The sequence below is a fragment of the Lepidochelys kempii genome, chromosome 15, assembly GCF_965140285.1.
Source record: "Lepidochelys kempii isolate rLepKem1 chromosome 15, rLepKem1.hap1, whole genome shotgun sequence".
Classification (NCBI taxonomy): Eukaryota; Metazoa; Chordata; order Testudines; family Cheloniidae; genus Lepidochelys; species Lepidochelys kempii.
In genome coordinates, this window is record NC_136394.1 from 29,986,603 (window position 1) to 30,009,064 (window position 22,462).

Sequence of the window (22,462 nt, forward strand, 5' to 3'; positions counted from 1 at the left end):
TGATGCGGTGGCTGGAATACCAGCGCCGGTCTCCATGTAGCGCTCCGGCTGGAGCTGCCAGCAGTGGGTAACCCTGCGGCAGGAAAACACCATCGGAGTATGAGGACCAGGCCGCTGAGCGGCGTTGCCTCGCTCCCCGCCCTCCCTGTCTAGGTCTTGTGCTGCGCCCATCTCCATGGTGTCTGGGCTGACGTTAAGCTCGCTTGTCTGCTCGTGCAGAGTCCGCCAGGGAAGGCCCTCAAGCTCGCTTCCTGCCTGTCCTGAGCGTGGTGGCTGAGGCATTCGGGATGGAATATGCACCCGCAGCTGCAGGTCTCGTGCGGCCAAGGGCTCCAGTCACAAAGGGGCGGGGGGTGGGGGAGAACACCTGTTCCTGAACCCAGAGGTGCTGGCCTGAATCGACACCCGCACCTTCTTCCCTTCTCTGCACCTCCATCATTGCAGGAAACAAAAATCCCGTGTTCCTCTCCCAGCCACAAGTGGGGGGACCCTGCTGAGGGCTTCACCCAGATCACCCTGCAGAACCCTGTCTCCATCCTTGGAGCTTTGCCTGCTGGGTCACAAGGGGCTGCTCCGCCGGAAAGGAGACCGGTGGGTGGGGCTGTGGGTTAGTGGAGCTGACTCCCCAGCGAAGGAAAACGGCAGCACAGCCGTGCTATTAACGCACCACAATGATCATCAGCTCGCATTGTAATCATTAAGACTATTAGAAGGAAATGTTCGCTTGAAGCTAATGTCAGACTTTGTGTTCTGCTTTGCAAACGCTCACAATTAATGCCAATCAGATTCAGGAATAAGCCAACTTGAAATCATGTCTGTTTCATCTCATTTGTCAGCTGTTGCCATTCTGTGTTGTACATTTTCATACAATTGCTATAAACATAAAAGGGAAACTCCACATTCTTCAGAGGGCTCTTGTATTGTTCTGTGTTCGTTTTAATTACTTTGCATTCAGAGGCTCATCTGGCCTCAAATAGCAAGAGAAAGTAGGTCTTTGTAAAACAAATATATAAATCTTGATAGATACCTTATTTTCACATTCAGCAGTTATGTTGGATTATCTACAGCTAAATAAGAAAAGCCTGTTAATTTTCCTTTTGCAGGGAGCTTTTTCGTCTCTCTGCTCAGAACTTGTGCTGTTTTCTGCGTGTGTTTCCTCTCGAAGGAAATCTCAAAGGGGAGAGAGCGCAGGGTGGGGAAAGCTGGAATTTGACCGGATGGTGGTATAATCCCCGGTACAAAAGTACACATCAATTATAAGAATTCCTACTGTAATCTTAAAAATCTATCTTTTCTGCTGAACCAGCTCATTAAAGAATACCATTCATTTCCATCTCCCCGGGTGAGAAGGGTTTAAATCTCCTGAGCTTTGTGCTACAAAATAGACTTAGGGTGATGGACTCTTTTTAAATATTAAAAGAGAGAGTTTATTTTTTTTATTTTTTTTGCAGACTTGCAGCACAGACGAAGCATAACCTAATTAGGCGAGGATGGTGGGGACGGGAGCCGCTGCAGCTTTAGGAGATCACCGCCTTGAATAGCTTCCCCATCTGTCGACTGGTAAATGTATCGCTTTCCTCAATGCACGTCTTTGATTACATACCGGGGCCCTGCCACCTCCCCTCGTGCTGTGAAAAGAGCCATCTCCCAGAGAGAATGAGGTTTCCTCGGGCCATCCTGGCAAGCCCAAGAGGAGTGAGCCGATGTGAGATAGGGCTTTTGTGTTTGTTCATTGGTCCCAGGGCAAAGGGGAAGGGGGTGGGCGGGAAAAGGGACATGGGGGAGTCGTGCTGCCCGTAAACTTACAGAGCGGGGTGAAAAATGGGCTTTCCGTTCGCCGAGAGCTCTATTGTATCCAGCAGCGTGGTAAGAAGAGGGTAAAGGGTGGGCGCCAACCTAGGGCTGTGGCGAACTCTCCTGTGGAACCGAAAAGACTAGAGAGTTTAGAGCAAAGAGGTGACGTGGAGGCAAGGGTCTGATGTCAGCCGCAGGCTCTGTGTAGGCTGGAGGAGGGTGCTCCCCAGCACAGGCTAGTTCTGATGAAGACGGTGCCAGCCGCTTACAGACGGAAGCGTGTAGGGCAAGGCAAGAGCAGTGAGTGCTCTGCCCGGAACGAGTAACCTAAGCGTGCTGTCTGCATTGCTACCGCGGTGTCGTGGTTCTGTGCAGGTGTGCGGGCCGGCTGGGGCACTTGCCAGGCTGGAGCGCGGGGGTGAATTTGTGGTCTGCGTTAACAAGGTCGGACGTGTGTAGGTTGTGCTCTGTGTGTGTGTGTGTGGCCCGCAAAGGCTCTATGCAAACATGTTAATTTGTTTTCTTTCTTCCCTTGCCTTTCAGGATAATTGGTTGCATTTGAAGTCTTTGTGAAAGCCTTTGATTATAGTAATTTCAGCAGTGTGATCTACCCTGGATTCCTTCCTTAGATTCTTTCACCGTTCAAGCCCTTGGGCCTGTAATTACATGAGCCAGTGCAGCTCTGCCTTGGTTTGCAGCGTAGCTGGGAAAGACCTGGGCTAGTTGCCCCCTGGCTGCTGCCGCCCTGGGTCTGCGCAGGTGAGCGGCGTGTTCCTGGTGTGACGCTTCAGGAGCTCGTGAGATGTGTGGCGTGAGCAGCTCTTGGGCCAAATGCAGGGAGTGTAGATGTAGCAAAGCCAGTCCCGTCTAGGCCTCCCTGTAGAGACCCAGTGGATTAGCAGAGCAGCAGTTTGGCTGCCCTGCTCAAACGGCAGTCCGTGCCACCTCTGCGTTCCAGGAGCTTGTCTGAGCTCTGCCAAGCCCCCCTCACTCTTGGAGCCACCTTTAATGGTGGGAGCAGAGGGGCTAAGGGTATTCGTGCTACTGAAATGAAACTCAGCACGAAGTCCTGTGCAGAAGAGCCATGTAGGCTGAAATGCATGCAGGACAGCTGGGAGTGGGGATTACTGCACACACCGTGGAAAGGGAGGCAGTGTGCTCTATGTGTGTGTGTGTAACTGGGTTAGCGTCTTGCTCAGGGTGGGGGCATTCAGGACTGGAAGCCTGGCTGGAGCAGTTAGCATTTCCTATGGCTGTCTGAACAGCCGGGTTTTGTGTCTCCTGATGGCTGTGGCCTGAACCTGAGCTGCCAGTGCAGGCTGGCACTTGGAATCCCCGGTGCTGTGACCCTTCCCTGCTGCTTGGCAAAATGCCTCTGTGTTTGCCGGCTCCCCGCCCTGAGCCTTCGTCCCAGTGCGGCCGTGTCAGGGTCCCAGTGCAGCGGGGAAAACCCACCTCCCCAGGGGAGAGCAGGAGCAGCAGCAGTGCAGGGGCAGGCAGGTCCTTGGGGAAGCGGTTGAGATTTCAGGCTGCCTGGCTGGTCCTCGAGAAGCGAAGCCCCCAGGGGCGCGGTGCCACCTTGAAAACTCTTCCCCTTGATCTCCTATGAACGTGCGGCAGCCAGAGCCGCGCACGGGATTGAAGCACAGCGTAATTGTGTCCGACAAGCGTGATTTCTTTTCAAAGTGATGGCGGTGCAGCTCTTTGAAAGGCGGCATTCCTCCCGCGCGCCCTGATCCTACGCAACTTAGCGAGTGTAAAAGCGAGGGGAAATCTGTCGATTTTAAACACTGCATGGTCGGAGCCTGCGCCGTCAGGAGCCTCTGCTACCGACGCGCGCTGGCCCTGTGCGTCCGTTGGCTCTTTCCTGTTCCTGCCCCAAAATGAAACCACCCAAGTCGGCGCTTGACCTTTTACTAGCGTGTTTGCTGCCTTGGCTGGGGTCTGACATTTTGTTTCTGGTCCCACCTAATGACCTTCTGCTCGGAGATGTGTACGCATGCTCCACTTCCAATTACAGACACCCCAGTCAGCTTCTTTCAGCTGCTTTTCACCTAGCTCTGTCTCGCGGCGAGCTGCACCCTCCTCCTCTTCCCTCGAGGATGACTTTGTAAATCGAAGCAGACAGCATCCAGGCAGTGTTTGTGTCTCTTTATGAGCTGGCAAGAGATAAGCCCTCCTAATCTAGCCCCCGGCAGCACGTGGCTGCTCTCGGTGTCACCTTGGGCCTCATGTTAATTTTAAGTGGAGAGCCACTAACGAACTGCCCCCAGACCTGTCTACGCCAGGCAGCCGCTTCCGAATCGGGCACTGAAGAGGCAGCTAGGCTGGCCAGGAGTTGGTGCTGCAATGACTCATCCTGCTGGGGGAGGGTTACATGGCAGCTCCGCTGCATGTTAGCTCTTCCCTCCTGGTGATCACTGGGCAAGGAGAGCCGCATCTGGGGGCTGTGGTGCCAGGAGCTGGATTGAAGCAGGCACCCAACTCCTGAGGCCTCCTGCTCACGTTGGGAATGGATATCACACAATCCTTGGATTTATGTCAAGATCGGTTGGGGGTAAGGGGAAGCAAACCCCTGAAGTGTAGGGGCCTGCATGAAATGGTTTGCTCAGGGTTTTATGCTATGCCCATCCCCGTATCTGAGCCCCGATAGCTATTCTAAGGTAGGCATGGCTGTACTGGATCAGACCAGGGCCCACCTACTCCAATATCTGGTCTCTGACAGTGGCCAGTGCAGGCTGATAGCGTCATGGGCTCAGCTCCCCCATTTAAAATGTCAAGATTCTCTGGAGCCACCAGTTCCAATCAAGGCAGGTGTGACATGTCCCTTCCAGCTTCCAACCACTCTGTCATGCCACTCTGCCTTTGGGCTCAGACCTTCTCACATTAAACACAATTCGCCCACTCTGCTTTACTCCAGCTCCACCCCAACAATGGCAGAAAGTCCCGTCTACACCGCATGCCCTTTAAAGAGCCCTTATCCCTGTTTGATGAGTGAATGTTGGCCCCAGCGTCCTTTCTCCTCTGTCTCCTGTGTGCTGATTGGCTGTTGCTTTTCTCCCCAGAGGTGGCTGCATTTCACTGGTGCTGTTTGTGATGCACTTTGTGGATCCTTCAGCCTGGGTTGTCCTATATAAATGCAAGATGGTGATTGTTAGATACATTCAGCTTGTGTTAAACAAGACGCCTCTCTCAACAAACGTTTCCCTGATCAATAGGCTGCGGAGGGGCTTAATTTATAATTCCACTTGTAATTTTTCCTTCAGATGTCTGTCTCTCTCTTGTGAGAAGTCAGCGTGTCATTGCACAGTTATACCAACGGGCTCTATTCCATCAGAATGGCAGCACGTTTCCCTCTGCTAGGTATTTATAGAGGGTCATTCAACAGAGCGTCTAGGGTGTGTGCCCCATACCCAGTTGCTAATTCAGGTCTGTGAATCTGCCTTGATTGTTTTCCTGGTGATTTTGCTTTATATCAGTTTGGGTGTTTGAGGCTGGGGGATGGGAGTGACATTCCAGGAATCTGAGGTTACTGTAGGAGCAAAAATCTTCTACCTGCCTACCTGAAATCAACGTCTCATGTTCAGAATATCTCCTCTTGTAATTTCCAGGCTGGGGGGGAGGGGCTGCCAAGGGGAGTAGAGCTGTGCCCTTCCCCTGTGAGTGACGTGGGACTAAAGAAATATGGGCATGCTATTTCCTGCCCATTCTACTGGACATCGGTGGTGCATTTTTGCCTGTAATGAAGTAGTAATTGTAGCTCATCAGTACAGCGAGGCCTGGAGGCATTGTTATTGGATTCAGTGCAGTGCGCTGATTTCTCAAGTCTCAGAAGTAATGTTACCTCTATTTTTCATGTTGCACTTTTCTCTGATAAATGCCTGGCCATTCCACCTGGGGGTTGCATCTGCATACCCTGCTCCGGCTGCCAAAGTGAAGGCGGTGACCCTGTTCCATGAGCTTACAGCAAATCCGCCAAAGCAATGGAAATGGCCCCGTAAAATGGCTCTGAAGTAAAGGACAACGTGTAGTCACTTTTAAAAAGGGGTTTTACCAACTCCAGAAATTGCTAGATCTGTGTTCTTGCAGTGGCTTTAAAACAAAAAAGTATCTTCCTTGAGCATTTTGCAATAAAAAGAAACCAGAATGTGGCTCTTGGATTTAAAGATTCCACTAGTGTTGTAAACGCACCGTACGTGAGTGCGTGGCTTTTTTGTTTAGCTAATACCCCTTTCCAAAGCAACATAAATTAAACCCAAAAGCCACTCTTATTCCAGGAGAAAAGTCAACCTAGGGAGTTATATACCAGTCTAACTATAGCGATAGGATTCACACTTCCGCTTACACCAATATAACTTGCCAGTGTGACAAGCCCTGAGGGAAGTACAAAAATCCAGGTTTTTCAGTGATGAAAAGTTTGGCTCCAAACCCCAGTGCCCAGCGTGGGCCTGCGGGGTGACTCAAATCGGACTCAACAGCCGGTTTTCTGTGGAGCCCCGAGAGCGCTGCGCTCCTGTGCCTCATCGTACATTGCAGAACTGGGGTCTTCGATGGACAAGATCCTCCTCCTAGTCAAAGGTGTCGCTAGTAACCGAGCTAAGGAATTTTCTTCCAGATTTTCTTTTAGTCTCTCTCTCGACCTGGTTATTCAGCTCTGGTTCTTTTGCCGTCCAAGTCGGCAGCCATTACAAAGGCATCCAAGGCATGTTGGTTTCGAGGATCATTATTAACCTGTTAGAGCGCTCTTCTTGCTCACAGCTAAAATAGATCTTTAATCTCTGTCCAAAATAGCTCATTTGATGGGAGGCCTCCTTAAAGCTGACACACACATTTCACCAGGCTGCCCCAGCCCCCACCTCGGTGCCTGCAAATGCTCAGTAGCACTTGGGTTGTTTTTTTTAATTCTGTTATGTACACATCAGATACCTTATTTCTTCCATCAGATCATTTGTAACAGTCACTAGGCAATTTACTCCCATTCTCTGATTCAATTTACTCTTTGTGCTGTCACAGCCATTTTTCTATGCAGGGCGAATTTTTAAAGTCCTCGTCCCTTCTTTTGTGGCCTCATTGAGAAGCAAAAGAGTTTGGGTTTGTTTTTAAAACAGGCACTTTTCGAAGCAGAGTTGGAAGGGAAAACATTTGGTCGGAAGCCGAGGATCAGGACAGAATCAGTGGTGTGGTGATTGCTGAGCAGTGCCTTAAAGGGATGCTCTTGGGAGATTTAAAAAAGAAATGGCTCAAATCCTGGAAGATTTTCTGTAGAAATTCCCACGGGTGTCGGTTTGTTTTAGCAAAGCCCTTATCGTTTGTGGGTGAGTGGGAAACCCGAGCCTGGTACTAACAGCCCTGCAGCTTTCTTGGAATTGAAAGAATATCTAACGTTGACTCCATCCCTTTTATTGCTGATGCTGCTTGTTTTACTTCCTTTGTCCCTCTCAGGTTGGACTGCAAAATTAGACTGGTGAGTTTCACTTCCTAGACTTCACTCCCCCTCTTGATCCTCTTGCCTTTATTTGTAGCTGATGAGTGGAGAATGGTGAAGAAATAGCAAACCTGGGCTTTGATGGCTTCCCTGCCAGGTGGTTTGGTTCTGATGGGGATGTGCAAAGTTCAGCAGCTTCTTTAACTATCTGCTGACAGTTGTTAGAAGAACTTCAAAACCTGGCCCCCAAACGAGGCGAGTAGGGTCTGTGCAGCCAGCACGACTAGGCACTGGCTCAACACTTCAGCTTTTGCTGCAAACTGTGGCTTGTTTGTGTCTGGTATTGGCCCAAGCCAGGGGGTGCCGTATGGCAGGCTGCGTTTCAGAACAAGGTTGTTAAATGGCGTTTGAATGTAAGACCCCCCGAGGCAGGAAATAGGTAATAACCAGGCTTTGAAGATCACAGGGGCTGAAGCTGTCGCATTGGCCTTTTCAGCCGGTGTATTGTGGTGCTAAAGCTAGTCTGGCTTTTCTCTCGCGGGGCTGTCCGGGAGGCGGCTGTTCTTAGGTGGGGAGTGCTGGTGAGAGCTAACAAGCTGATACGGCGCATGTATTCCCACCACTCCTCTCCCCAGCTGCCAAGCTCCATGCACTGCAGGTTGCCAAAGGCCTTTCTGTGGGCTGAGTACAGGCAACAGGCATTCCTGGGGCTAGGCCCTTTGGGGTCTCGTTCTGGGAATCCCAGTCGGACTTGCGGTATCCTCCACATTCTGGGGCGCAGGCTCTGGTGCCGACACTGAGCGCTTGCAGCTCCGACACCACCCGACTTGGCACGATGCAGTGTAGCGGGCTCTCTTCTGGAGCACGCCTGGGCCAAAATAGCAGTTTGGGCTTGAGGTGCTTTGAGAGGGGCATGGGGAGCTCGCTGGGTGCGACAGGCCCGGGTCGGGGTCCATTGGCAGAAGCACGGGCCAAGCCTGAGGTGCCACGACAGGTGTGTGGGGAGCCAACATCAGGACAACTGGCCCAGGGTCGGGGGAAAGTGGGGGGCGTGAGCGCCCACCCTGGTCACTAGCGATTCTCTTTGTGCCCCTATCTGTGAGCTGTTCTCCTAATCTGTCGTTCTTCAAGGGCCCATGCTCCTGGAAGGCTGTACGCATGTGACACGACTGCATCATCCCGGGCGAGGTACCAGCCCAGGGTGACATCTCCTTGGGTTCTGCTCCTTCTCTTCCACGCACAGGGCAGACGACCTGCAGGTGCTGGCATCCTGGGTGGTATCCCGTTTGCCTGGGCGTGGGTCTGGGGAATGAGGCTGCGCTGAGAAACCTGCAAGGCCCAGCACTGGGGGAGGCGGGCAGGAGAGTGTAGCTTTTGCAATTACCCTGGACTCTTCTGCCTTTTAAGTTGAGTTGACTTATGAATAGTTTCAAAGTCAGCCCAAGGCCGTGTTAAGGAGGTCATGGCGGAGCCGAACTTCCACTTTATTGCTATCTTAATTAAAAGAACCATTCCAGAAGGACAAAGGATAAGCCACCAAGCTGTGCTCATTGCTTTGCTGCTCTTTTAATTGAAGAATCGGTCCAGCAGGGACCTGCTTTGGGGTTTTTCAGGTTTTTTTTAGACGGGTGTTTTGCATAAAATAACATCCCCTAGCTCCCTGGGTTTTAGAGCTGTGAAACTCCTGGCTTGCGTGGCAACCTTGGGCAGTTTGTCTTATTGCCATGGTGTTAAAAGGCAACGGAAAGAGGAGTGGGGAGATGGCAGCCAAATGTTACCTCGCTATATAAAGGCCTGCTGGGAACGCCATAAGAGGGAGTGGGTTTGATGCCCATTGGGGGCCTGCCTTGCAGGAGGTGACGTTCCCCCTGCGAGAGGGAGAAGGACCCAGCGCTTATAGCACGCCCATACGTACACTTCTTCCTGAGCACCAAGGCAGAGCTTGGTGACCACCGGTTCCTTCTACTGCAGCCAAACCTCGGCCAGCTGGGTGAATGAACACAGTGTTAGCTCCCTGTCCCCACCTGCAGCAGGGAGGAGGGAAGAGCCCCAGGCTGGCTCTCCCCGGAGATGACGTGAGTGCTGACCCATGGGAGAACTAGTGATGGAAGTATCAGGCTTCCATGCCAAGCATTGCTTTGCATTCGGTCTCTGCTAGGAAACGGGCCCGTCGCCCTGCACCGTGGTAGCAGCAGAGACTAGTGCAGATGGGCCCTTGCGTCTTGCTGTCTGTACTGCAGCTCCCCATGCTGCTCTCACTGGCTTCTCCGTTCCTGGGGTTGCCTCGCCAAGGCCCCCCAGCCGGAGTGGGGACTGCCGGCACGCTGGCCTCAGGGACCGCTCCCCGCAGAACAGATGTGCCATTGCGGCTCGGGCGGGGCGTGGGGTTAGGCAGCACCATCTTGGTGCAGTGGTTGCGCCCTGCTGGCATTGCCTTGAGCTGTCGAGATTGTGGGACCAGGGCCTTAGGTACGAACAGGTGTGCATTAAAGGGCTGTCCTGTGTTCGCCTCTCCCCCCAGGAGTCACTGGTGTCTCTTCATAGACTAGTTTCCAGTTGGCTGGGGGCAGGGCTGTTTGCTCCCCCATCTTCCCTGGGGTATTTGGGATTGAACACTGTCTGCCCGCTGAGCAATTCCCTGGCAGTATGCGGGGCAGGTCAGTCACCCGCTCTATGGGGCGGATGTTTTTTTCCTCTGGCCAGTGGGTCTGCAGTGGTGGTGGGTGTGGCAGTGGGGAGGATCAGCTGGTTCCCTTCTAAGGAACAACGCTTTGGTTTCCATCCAAACCTCCCCAGCTGTAATAAAAGGAGGAGCAGTACGGGCCAGGGATTGAGCTGGGGTCCTTCAGGAGAGGCAGCCCAAGCTGGTCTTATTTTTAGCTGGCATGAACCTGGGAAAATGACTGTCCTTGCAATGCACTTGCTGCCTTTTCCTGGGGACCTTTAACCAGGTTATCCGGGCCGCTGGGCCTCCAGTTGACTAGTTGAGCCTGCTTCTGTTATGCAAATCGTCCTTTAAAGACCAAGCAAGAGAGGAGCTGGGGCAGAATCTGGCAGTATGCAAATCCATCTAGCCATTACCAGGCACTTTCATTTCTTATTCCTGTCTCTGTCATGGTGCGGGGGACGGGGTGGGGGGGCTGGGAGCTGGGTGAAGGGCAGGAGAACTCCTCACCAGCTGGCCCAAAAATGTAAAGAAACCAGCTAAATAATAAGCAGGAAAATAATCACTTTTAGCATCATTCTCCATTACAACCTCCAGTTTTAATCAGAGGCGTCTGTGTTGCTTTAAGAGCTATGGGTTTTAAAGATCACAAGAGAGGTTAGAGAAAATTACCCTTGACTCTTACATGCTAATGTAATCTCTAACCAGATCTTCAGTACTGCAGCTAAAATTGCTTTTTAGATTAACATTTAATTATTAACAGGGCTCTCTGGAAGGCCTGGGGCTTGTGTGCGCGAGAGGGGGGGAGAGCAGGGAGCTGGCGGCTCTGAATGTATTAGACAGGCCTGATGGAGACATTTGCAAGCCGAGAGGGGAAGGTCGCCGCGTGGCCGATGGTAACGCGCCGTGCTTTATTGCAGCCCTCGGCAAGGTGTCGTCAAACATTCTTTTTGATTTTATCTTATATTTCCCATAATTTACCGAGGGGTGACCTTTCCCATGTTAACTCGTTCCGGGACCAAACTGTCAGCTTTGCTAATTGACTAGCCTGCCCTTCTTTCGCTCCCCTCCCTCCCCTTCCCTGCCGAGGTTGAGCATAAATTACCTGGTAACTTCCAGCACAGAATATTTCTGAGAGATGCTGCTCGGGAAGCCAGGCTTTCTCCACCGCCATCCCCAGCACTGCCAGCGTGTCTGTTCGTAGAGCGGGGCTGCGCTGAGTTAGAGATAAGAGAGGGGTCTGCGTGCAGGCCTGGGAGCCTGGACACGCAGTGACTCTTGAAGAGGGCTTTCAGTCACTCGCTCAACCGCTCTGTGACTCGGTTTTCCCTTCTGTAGAATGGCGATAACGCGTTACTTTGTATCGCAGTAAAGCCCAGAGACCCCATTGTGCGAGGTGCAGCACAAAAGCAATTTGCCCGTGCCGCCTAGGGAGGGGATTTGGAGGCGGTTAGAAGGAGCTCTGTTCCGACGTGGTGTATCTGGGGAATGCCACCTTTCAGTTCCTCTCAAAGTGGTTCTTCTACCTGATAGAACTGAGCTCTCTGGGCCCAAACCCCTGGCGTCCCCTCTCTGATCTGTTGTCTGGAGCATGGCTACCTCCGTAATATCCTTGCCTTTCAGCAGTGCCTTTCATTGCCCCAGGGCTGCTTGGGGCAAGGCGGAGCGTTGCTCTGGAGCCTGCCGTCCCCGGCTGTAGGCCGCCCTGTGTGCGCACAGAGAGGGTGCAGACTGCAGGGTCTGGGCTCAGATGTCGTGCCCCATGGTCCCCTGCTGGCTTCTGGGCCACCGGGATGAGATCCGGCCACCGGACTCTGCCGCTGCTTTGGTACAGAGTCAGGCACCGTAATGCCCGCAGGGCGCGCTCAGCTTGGGGAGCGGCTGGTGGGCAGGAAGTGCTGGTGTGGCGACGGAGGTGGCTGTACGTGCCAGAACGTTGGTTTTCCCCGCTGGGCTCATTACGGGGACGACAAATGGAGTTTGGCCGGCTCAGCCTTCACTAGGGGAGCGCAGCTCTGCCTGCCAGCCAGCCGCAATTGCTGCCCTGACGTTTGGCCGCAGGAGGAGCCTCTGCAAGCCAAAAGCGCGGCTCTGGCCTCCCCCGGCTGCCTTTCGCCTGCTGGGGATGCCCCATCCACCAGCTGGCAGAGTGGCCGGAGACCAGTTGTGGGGGTCTCCCACCTTCCCCCTTCTCGGATCATTGTAACAGTGCGGTAAGGGTCATGCTGGCCCCTCTCCGTGGGACTGGGCTAGGCGGCCGCCTCCGGCGAAGCACAGACGTGGCCTCCTGGAGCGTCTGAGCCTGCTGCTGGGAACGTGGCTCTTGGGGCCGAGCTTTGGAGCCAGGCAGGCTCCGCCCTGGCGTACAGCCAGTGGCTTGGCACTGAGGTCCTGCCAGCGGGCAGGCTCCCTGCCTTCCATTGGGCAGGGGGGGGATGGCTGGGAGGAAGGCCAGGGCAAGCGACGGCTGGCTGGGTAGAACGTCCCCGCTCTCTGTGGCTGCAACCGCTGGTTTCTGCCACTGGGGCCGCAGCTACCGGCCTGATTAAAGTGCTCGAAGATGTACATTAATTATGGAAAAGCAATTAGAGGAACGAACACGGCTTTGAGGAGGTGGCTTGGGCATGGCACCTTTCCTGATGCTGGCCCACGTGTGAAGGGGGCGGCACCAAACAGGGCAAGGCCATGAGGCAATGTCACTGCTGCTGGCTGCTTCAGCGCCATCGCCACGGTGGGGTAAGCTGGACCGTCCCCAGGCTGCCGTGGGCACTGCCCACTGGAGCTCGAGTGGCCGCTGGGACTGGCAAACTGACTGCACATTTCCCTCCCCTGTTCGAAACCCAGACCTTGGAACTCTGGTTATTCTCCGTATTGCCCTCGCCCCGAAAGGTCTCCGTTGAGAGCCAGGCCCCACTGTGCCAGGCACTGCACCCGGAAGAGGTTGGCAAGGGAAACCGAGCCCCAGAGAGTGCTGCCCCTGAGCCACCCGTCGAGCATGCAGGTGAACCGGACGGTAAGTAGCAGTGAATCGGAGGGCTCGGATTTCGTTATCCAAGCTGGGACCAACGCAGGAAAGAAATCACTAAAACTCCCCCCCGTGGCGAAAAGTGACCTGAGGTACGGCCGTTCTTGCCGCTCTGCCAACCTAGGGAAGGAGTCACGCTTGCGTAAAACACAGTCTCTGAACTGAACGTGTCTCTTGAACGTTCTGGGCCTGGCTTGAATCAGCCAGAGCCGGCTGGTCGATGGGGGAGGCTTTGGTGCAGCGCCTCGCTGTCGGGATAGTCGAGGCCTGTCTGTATCTTTACAAGCACCCTCCTGCAGTTTCACAGGTTGCTGCCAAGAGCTCTCGGGTTTCATTTCCTCACCTTGCTAGGACTCGGTTTCACTTTCGCATTCTTGCAGGTGAGCCCGATACTGTTGTGCTTACGGGTTCGTAATAATGCAGGGCCAAGCTTGGGAGTTATTTAAAACAGATATTTTTCCATCCATTCCTGAAAATATTTCCTTTCCTCTCGGTTTTGTAACCGCTCCTTTGGTCTCTCCCAGTTCCAAGAATTCCCTTCTTTTCTGGTTCTTATCCCACCCCATCCCTGTGTTACTGGAACCCCTTCGCTGATCTTGGCCACAATGCCTTCCACTCACCGACACTGTACTAGACCCCTGCCAGCCCCATGCCCCTGTTAGACACCGGTGGTCTGGATGGCGTGCCAGGCGAACTCCAGCTGGGGCTGCCCCAGGGGTGAGGCTGCTCATGTGGCAGGAGGGGACAGTGCCATTGGTAGGTCCTTTCTGTACTGCAAAGCCGAGTCATCCGAGTGCTGTTCCACGCCCGTCACTGTGCTGGGCAGCAGCTGGAGCGTTCGCTGAAATCGGGGAGGGGGGAGAGGTTGGGGGAACATGTTTGTTCTCACCTATAGCCTCCTCCAGAATGGGCCACCTTGGAACGATCCGTGCTTCCCTCCCCTCCCCCCCAGCTTTATTAGCGTCTCAGCACGGATGGCACAAATGACAAATGGGAGCCGGCCTTGCTGCAAAGATCCTCCATTCTCTTTGGAACAAGAGGCCTGCTTCTAAAATCCCGTTTAGTCATTGTGCTCCCGAGGGGAGCGGCACAAACTCAATTCAGCCTTAGACTTTGAAAGTTCCTATTTTCTCCCCCTTGTCACATTTTCTTTTATCTAAATCCTTGCCTATGAAAGCCTCTATCGACAGCTGCGCTGGCCTTATCTCGCAGAAGGGACCTTCGCTGAGGCTCTTGGAGGAGATAAGAAGGTCTTATCAGCCTCTGATGTCAGAGAAGGTGCCAAAGCGTTCTGTCATTGGAGCTTTAGACATAGGGTATTTTTTTTATTAAAGTCACAAAGACCTTGGGCTTATAAATAGTCTGATTTAGAGATAGGGCTTCAAAATTAGCAGGCCCTGGAAAAAGTCTGTGGAATGGAGTTAATAAAGGAGGGGAGTGCCCCAGCCAAACATCCAGGGCAGCTTTCCAGAGCAGTCAATATAGAACGGAGACCCTGCTTTTAGCTGAGGACGCTGTGTTTGCCTCTGGCAGCCTGGGCTCAGGAGGAAGATCCAGGCTCTCCTGGGTTCGGGAGGAGGACGTTTAAAGACCCAGCTTGCCATTTGCTTTCTGCTGCACCCGTCCTGAACGGAATCCGCCAGCAGCTCAGATCCACTCTCGCCGTTTCTTCCTGGTGCGACTCCTGGAGAGTGATGTGGAGAGAAACGTGAATTATCTCGATTCCTGGGCCAGTTCTGGCGCTGGAGCAGCCTTGCTGCATCGCGGAGATACACTGTGAAATGCCCAGGTCAGGAGGGTGCTGTTGCCTGCTGCCTAGCCAGGAGGGGCCCAGCCTGGGCTTGGGAATGAAGGGGCACTTTAGGAGCTCCTCAGTCACAAGATGTGTTACAGCTGGGAAGAGCCAGGCTACTGTTAGGGGAATCCAGACTGAGCTATGCCGTGCTTTCGTCCCCACTCCTCATCCCATCCGTCTCTTCTTCCTTCCTTCCTTCCTTCCTTCTTTCCTCACATGTTCTCCCTCATTTACTCCAAAGCAGGCTGGTCCTGGGAGGGAAGTGATCAAACCTCATGCTCCAGAGTTTTGGCTAATTGCTGCAGGGGTCAGGAAGGGACACGTGCACACAGGTAGCCAGGCGGAGGGCCTCTGCTTTCTGCTGAAGTGTTGGGTATTGTCCTCCATCAGAGGCAGGATAGCAGTAGCGATTGATCCCTGTTCCCAAGGGGAATGGCTGTGCCTGTGCTCTTTAAGCTTTATCCGTGATGGGCGAGGATCATTCAAGGCCCTGGCCTAAATGAAGCCCAGCAGGAGTGGTTCGAGTCAAACGGGGAAAGGGCCCACTTCTTTGGTTCTCCCAGAGCAGCCACCTGCAGTAGCAGGAAGCCAGACGGTCTCCAAGACAGCTTATCCCCCCAGAAACCCTGCAGCTCCCAACATCTGTGAGCCTGTGCTGAGTGCTGCATGCTGATTTCCCCCCCCCTCCCCCCGGTCATCCGCACGGGGCCCCTTAGGCCTTGTCTCTACAAGGGATTTGCCCCTGTTACCACCAGCTGCAGCTCCATCCATGCAAACCCCTCGTGTGCACAGGGCTCTTTGCACCTGCTTGGAAGCAGCCCCAGCGCAGATCCCAGCTTGCGGGAGCCGTGTTGGTGTGCACGAAGGGCTGAAAGCAGTAGTGTAGACCAGGCCTTTGTCTTGCATTGGTCCTTCCCCACCAGCCTGTCCCCTCCCCAGAACTAGGGGATGGTTGGGCTCCCAGTGCGGAGAGGGTTAAAATCTCCAGGTCCCCCGCCCCTGCCAGCCTCCCCCTGGGTAGGGATGGGGAAGGAGCCCTTTTGTCAGTAATGAAGAGTGACGTGACCTTTCCCAGTGCAACTTGTCAGAGTGATTCCCGGTACGGGGGCGGGGATCTGCACTGACAGCACCTGCTAATGCAGCCTCTGCTCTTCATGCTCTTCTTTGCCGGGGAAACCCCCTTCCTCCGGATGGGTGGGGCTTGTGACTCCAAACAGGATGAGAAGAGCAGCCTTGTGGGCCCTGCTGTGGGAAGGAGACGGTCTTCCCCCCGGAGAGTGCAGTAGAGGAGAATGGCAGTCCCCTCCCAGGGAACGGTAGGTGCCTCACTCAGCCCAGAGGGGGATGCTGCTCAGACGCGCCGTGGGCTTTCATTCCTGCCCTGCGGAACATCTAGGCAAGAGCAGACACCTGCTATCGGGAGGGCTATGCCTGCCTCTCCGGTTGTAAGGTTAATACAAAAGACCAGGGAAGGTCCCTCTGTGAGGTCTAGGAGCAGCTATGCGAGAACCTCCCTCCGCAGCTGCTCAGAGCTTTCTGAAGCAGCAGCAGGGTAATCCTGCCAGGATTGCTCAGCTTTGAATACTGGGATGGAGCTGACCGGCGTCTGGCCAGTTTCACGCTGCTGCTGGCTAAACCTGTGAGTTCTGGAGCAGACCGTGTGCAGGCTAGAGGACCGGCACTGAAAGGAGTCCCACTGGAAAGTTGTCTCGGCAGTGGTAAGGACTAGATCATTTAGTGATAGCTTAAATGAAGGGGTTTGATCCCATCCCTCACCAGGGAAAGGTTCCCCTCTGTCAGTGGCCGGTAGCCAAGTGGCTGTTTCAAGCACTGAGAACACATTTCTGTGCATCCATGCCTCCCAGTTTGCAGCACGCACGAAACCCCTACCCATTGCACAGGCTGTGGAAGGGGATCTAAACCTGCAGATCTCCCACTCACACCCCAGCTCCTCGGAGCATGTTCAGCAGAGGCCTTCCAAATTCGGGGCAGGTTAGCAAAAGTGCAGAGTGTCATCTTTCTTGTGGCGAAAGAGCCAGAACAGCTTGAACTAAATCGGATCCTGCTGACTGGAATTAGTTCAAATGCAGATGGAGCTAACTAAGCTAGTGGTAAGCATTGGAACAGCCCAGTGTCCAATTCCTGTCAGCTGATGCAAAGGCTTTTCTGAAAAGCATTAACGAAATGCCACCGAGTGGACAGATGCCTATTGTGCGGTGGGGCCATCTCCGCCCTCTCACATACAGGGTGCATTATCTGGGCCTGGCTCCCAGCACAATTATTATGCAGGGCTCTACAAATCTGCAGGATCCGTGTCCTGCCGGGTGAGGCCATGGCAGCCCTTTCAGCCCGCAGGGCACGAGCTGTGGGGGAAGGGAGAAGGTCCAGCCCTCCGACCTTGCTGCACGTTTGAACCAATGGCCAAGCGGTGCACGAGTCTCTATTACCCAGTATTGACGCCCGAGCCGCCAGCCCTCTGCTCCTCTGTGCCCAGGTCATGGCCAGGCCTTACCCCAGTGAGGGTTGCTCCGAGCATAGGTGCTGATTCTGGGTGCTCTGCACCCACCGGAAGCTTCCCTCCCCACCCTCCCCAGCTCACCTCCGCTCCTCCTCTGAGCGGGCCACGTCCCCACTAGCTCCCAGCGCTTGCTGCTGTGAAACAGCTGTTCTGTGGCGGCAAGCACTGGGAGGGAGTGGGGAGGAGGGCGACCACGGCACGCTCCGGGAAGAGGCAGGGATTTGGGGAAGGAGTCCAGGAGGGGGCAGAGTTGGGGGCGGGGACTTTGCGGGAAGGAGTTGGAATGGGGGTGGGGTGAAGGCGTGGGCTGGCCGACACTTGCTTGTGTTAGCCTCCCCCCCCCCCCATCCTGGCGCAGCCCCGCTGCCTTCAGAGCCATTCTCCTGCCGCGTCCTCAGGCAGCTCTCCAGGGTGCAGAGCGCCCACAGTGACGGTGTCGTGTTTGGTCTCCATCCCAGCAGCCTCCAGGGGCCATGCTGCCCTGCTCTGCGGGCCCCGCGCTGGCTGACGCATTGCTGTGGTGATGGCCTTTACCTGGGCGGCGGCCCTGGGGCATGAGTTCTCGCGGGGCACTGCACTGATGCAGGTCTGGAGAGCAGCAGGGCCAGCTGGTTCCTGGTCGCTATAACCTGCTGCGGGGCTGAGTTCTCCCAGCCGACAGGCTGCATGGGAGAGGCCTGAGGCTGGGCTGAGGCCGGTGCTGTCTGGACCGGGTGTCCAGTCCTAATAAAGCCCAGGCTCTGCCCTAGGCCTGGGCTGAAACTGACCTTTGAAGTCACTGGAGTGCTTCGTTTCTTGAGCTTCCTGTAGGTCACCCATTGCAATGCAGCCCCTGTCGCTGGTGTGACACATGGGGGTAGAGACACTGTTTTCCCTCTGTTAGACTCTGGGCTGGTGAGTAGAGACGTGGGGTGATGAGGTCTCGTGTGTGCAGTAGCAGAGTTGTCCGGCCTCTGGACAGTTCTGTTCTTCTAGGCTCTAAGAACTGGCCCCTTCCATTCAGTGGGAATCCAGAGAAGCTGCCTGTGGCATAAAGCCCTCGAAACAGAGATTTAGGTGGGAGGAAACGGGAGGAGTTCAGCCCTCAGTGGAAAGGCTCAAATGCCAATCCTGGGATCAGACCTCTTGAGGGTTGAGTCCTGAGGTCTGTGTGCATTTGCTTGTCCACAGTGTGTGTCCAAGACCAGGAACTGCATGCTCAAGAAAGTGTCTGGGCCTCTGGCTTCACTTCCTGAAGAATCAGCAGCTTGGCCTCTAGATTTTAGTCCTGCTTCAGGATGCACTGCGAGGGGCGAGGTCCCCAGGGGGTGGGGGGAGGCGTCTCTCTCCTTGGTAAGCAAATCCCCCAGTCAAACACTGGGGCAACTTGGGGTTCCACGAAGTTCCAAATGTGCTGCTTATAGGGACGCGAAGGCGCCTGATCTCCGCTGCCAGAGTCTTCAGTCTTCCTCCAGCAGGTTCACCCCCCACTCCTGTGCTAGATACCCCAGGCCTGCTGTGAGCGGGGGGAGGTGTCGGGGCTGGCTCCCCCAGCTGCGTTAGTATGCGCAGGGAACTGTAGCAGAAAATCTAATTTGATAATTAGCGTAGCTGCCGGGGCTGCTTTATGTCAAAAGCCGCAGCTTTTTTGCCTTAAAAAAGAGAGCGCGAGAGATAAATCCCTTTCATTTCAGCAGATGCAGTTAACTTGCCCCCTTAAGGCTGATTGCAGCAGTGCTCATCAATACTGCATTAAAGGGGATGGCACTGATTGATGGCCCGTCACAAACTGTGTGAGGCTTTGCCCAAGCCAGGGCACCGGATGGGAGAGGCCTCACCCCAGGGGCCAGGGTACGTTCACCAGGTCGTAGGTTAAATTGCAGCACGGGCAGGGTGTGATCCGCAGGAAGGATGGCCAAGCCACTGGTCTGGGACCCAGGTGACCGGGGTGTGATTCCACATGCTCTGTGAGACCTTGAGCGTGTCACTGAATCTCTCTCTACCGTGGGGTAGTGACAGCTCACAGTGGGGGGAGAGGTTAGCTCTTTGTGAAGGGCTGTGGTACTGGGGCCCAAACCCGGGATCACAGACGCCCTAGGGGAGAGGGAACAAGGAGATGGAAGGAGACAAGGTGACATTGGGCTGGTGGCCAAGACGTTGTCCTTAGCAGTGAGATCTATTGGCCTGGCACAGCTCCCGGAGAAGGGGGAGATGTCCCATCCCTTGGGGCACTCACCATTCAGCTGACCTGGAGAGTAGACGGCAGGGGTCTGATCTCGATGTGCCTTTCCAGGGAGCTGGTCTGGGGAACGTGGCCAGCACCGCCGGACTGGTGGAGGCCAGTGCAGCTTTGAGAAGCCCTCGGGGAATAATCTGGAGTGTGGGTGGGGGTTTCCCTTCGCCGATTTGCCTCCCCGTTGGAAGTGTGAGGTCCTATGCAAGAGCGGCCACGTCCCAGCAGGAGGCCCCAATGGGACTTCTTTCCAAATAAACAGCGGGAAACTGGTCTGGCCAAGGAGGTGCAGGGTGGCAGCCGGTGCTGCCCGGGAAGGAGAGCTGTCAAGGAGATGCATGAGCCCCAAGTGCTGCTGGGCTGGGAAGGGTTAAAGGGTGACAAGACAAAGACACTTAAGGACAGAAGGGCTGGTGGAATCATTAGCACTTGGGGATGAGCATCTCAAGCTGGGAGCCTCAGACGTTATTAGATGTGCCCATTAATATGGGGCGAAGCTTAGCTTAGCTGTCTAAAAATTGTCTCTGCTAAGAGCTGTGTGACACTGGGTGACTGGGGCAAAATTGTGATCTGAATTAATCGGTGGCTTTATTTAGTCTGGCATGTGGCTTCTTCGTCTCTCCAGGCCCTGCCACGCTGCTGCTCCGGCTGTGCCAGGGCTGCCATTGTTGCTGTACAGTCAGGTTGCTTTGGCCCTTCGAGGTCTAGGGTGGGCATGTCACTGGCTGAGAAGGGAATGGCCGCGCTCGCAGGCAGGTAGCACGCAGCCGAGTTCAGATTGCTGCAGGCCCAGCCTGAAGAGATTTAGGGGGAGACCTTGCAAGTTTCCAGGGGAGAGGCTGCTTTGCATCCTGGCTTGGAAAGTGCCTTAATCATTTGTTATGGTGCCTTTTGAGTAGGACCAAGGGATGCCCCTTCTGAGGTTTGCTCTCAGCCCTTGTGTGAGCAACAATCAGGCCATGCTGGTCACCTGGACTGGGAGCCTGCAGGGAGAATGCTGCTTGCTTGCAGCTAATTACAGAAGTAGCAATTAGCTGCTTCCTGTAGGTCCCAGGGAAGGACAGCAAGTGTCTCGTCTCAGCCCCATGTGCTACAGCAAAATAGGTGGTCAGCATTATCACACGTGGGCCAGGACCCAGTGGAGAGCAAGGATGCGATTCAAATGTCCCAGCTTTGTCGGCAGCCTTTCCGGGAAAATCCCTGGGTGCTACTCCAGCCAGTCCTGGTAGCTCCATGTTGCATGGTGGTCCCTCTGGACGTGACGCCCTAACAGCAACTGTGCGGCCACTCAGATGAGACCTAAAACCCAGGCTCTGACCCACTCAGTCATTTATGATCATGTGTCTGCTTCACCAGAGGCAGGGTATCAGTCCAGGTGTCCAGCCCAAATCTCCATCATTACATTTTTGCCTCCCTAAATTCCCACCTGGCAGTTTCACTTGGAGACAGGATTCTTCCTCACTTCCTGATTTCAACTGTGTGTTGTGCTGCTGTGAAACAGCTGCTCTGTTCCACTCCAGAGGTGGCTGCATTCCACTGGTGGGTGAAATTATTTCTGCTTGTAAAGTGCTTTGGGATGCAAGGGCCAATATGAATGTAAAGCATCGTTATTGCTTACAAACTTTAGGGCTGCTTCACTTGTCCTTTTTTTACTTACAGTAGCTCCTGCTCATGTTAACATGATCTGGTAGTGACGATCCACTGCTCCCCATATGCCAGTGTCACCCTGAGGTGTGCACATCCCCTTCAGACCGCCCCCTTGACCCATTCTCCTAAAGGGGCAGCGTCCAACAAGAACATTCTGCTCTGTCCAGGCCCTCATCACTGCAGCATCCAGTCATGCATTAAATGATGTGACCAGCATCCGTCGCGTGTGGTTCGTCCTTTCTCCTTCCCTCTCCCCAAGGAGAAGTGGAGTGGGAGTTGCCCTGTGATTTCATGTTGGATATGCGTTGGGCTCGGTGTCTGCATTAGCCAAGCCAGGCAGAAGACATGCCCCTTGCACTTGGAGTAGAAGGTGGGGAGGCTTGTGCTGATGCTTAGATCTGGGGGCATTTGGTTCAGTCTCGGGCCGGCTCTGGAGAAAGCTCTCGCTCCTGCCCAGACAAGCTGTACCCTTGCGGTGGGTGGCTGCATTCGGCCTGAGGAGCAGAGCTTTCCTTCTCGCTCTTGGCCAGAAGCTTTAGGTACCTTTTAGGTGTCCTGAGCCCAACCTCTTGAGCGCCTCGAAGATCCAAGTCAAAGCCTTGAGCTTCCCATTGTATTCCATGGGGTCAAACTTTGTTACTCGGAGCATGGCAGACGGCTAGCATGGGAAGATGGCTTCCCCTCTGCTTTTGTTTCCTTTGTGCATCTGACAGCATTTTTTGCTCTTTCTCCTGCGTTGCATCGGGCCTGGCGCCAGCCGGCTCCCCTCTGCCGACTTCTCCCCTCAACCCTGGAGCATCAAGAGCCTGCTGCTAAGACATGGTCCCTGATCAGCAGGGAGTCTCCAAGGACAGCTGTGCTCGGGTCGCCTTTGCAAAGGTGCAAGCACAGGGTACGTGGGGAGGAAGGGAGCCAGCTCCCCCACCCCCACTGGCTCCCTTGGGTGAATTGTGGGGGAAGGACAAGGAGAGAATTACAATAGGTGATGCCAGGCCAGCAGAGGTGTGGGGATTAGCGCAGCGCCGTGGGGGGGAGAGGGCCCTTTGTGTGGGGGAGGAGGTGATATGCTTTTGCTAATCAGCCAGATGGTGGCTTCTTTGCGGCAGCCCTGAAGGCTCAGTGGAGACCCGGATAGATGGGGTTTGCAGTTAGGGTTAGCTGTCAGTCAGCGTGGGCCAGACCCAGGTAAGCTGGATACCTACACTAAACCAGGCAGGGTCCATGCCTTCCTCTTACCGCTGGCTCGGTGCGTCCGTCCCTGCAGGGGCAGTCGCTTCACTCTGCCCATCTCTGCAGCAAACCCCACGCTCCCCCAGTCGAGTCACCACCTGCCCTGCATTGCTCAGCGTCTGATGGGCTCCTGCAGGCCGGGAATGCGCGT

At 54.6% G+C, this 22,462-nt stretch overlaps 1 protein-coding gene across 4 annotated transcripts in view; it reads left to right on the forward strand.

Annotated features, from left to right (window-relative positions):
* Positions 1–22,462, forward strand: part of FAM222A (family with sequence similarity 222 member A) — a 107,712-nt gene that overhangs the window by 20,667 nt on the left and 64,583 nt on the right. Inside the window, exons 2-3 of one of the 4 annotated variants that reach the window (XM_073312860.2) lie at positions 1,452–1,560; positions 2,338–2,553. The exons of 1 other annotated variant lie outside the window; for it this stretch is intronic. The gene's annotated coding sequence lies outside the window, so the exon portion shown is untranslated. Of the gene's footprint in view, positions 1–1,451; positions 1,561–1,593; positions 1,706–2,337; positions 2,554–22,462 lie in introns of those variants that run through there. 2 more of the 4 variants (XM_073312862.2, XM_073312859.2) reach the window with 2 other exon arrangements.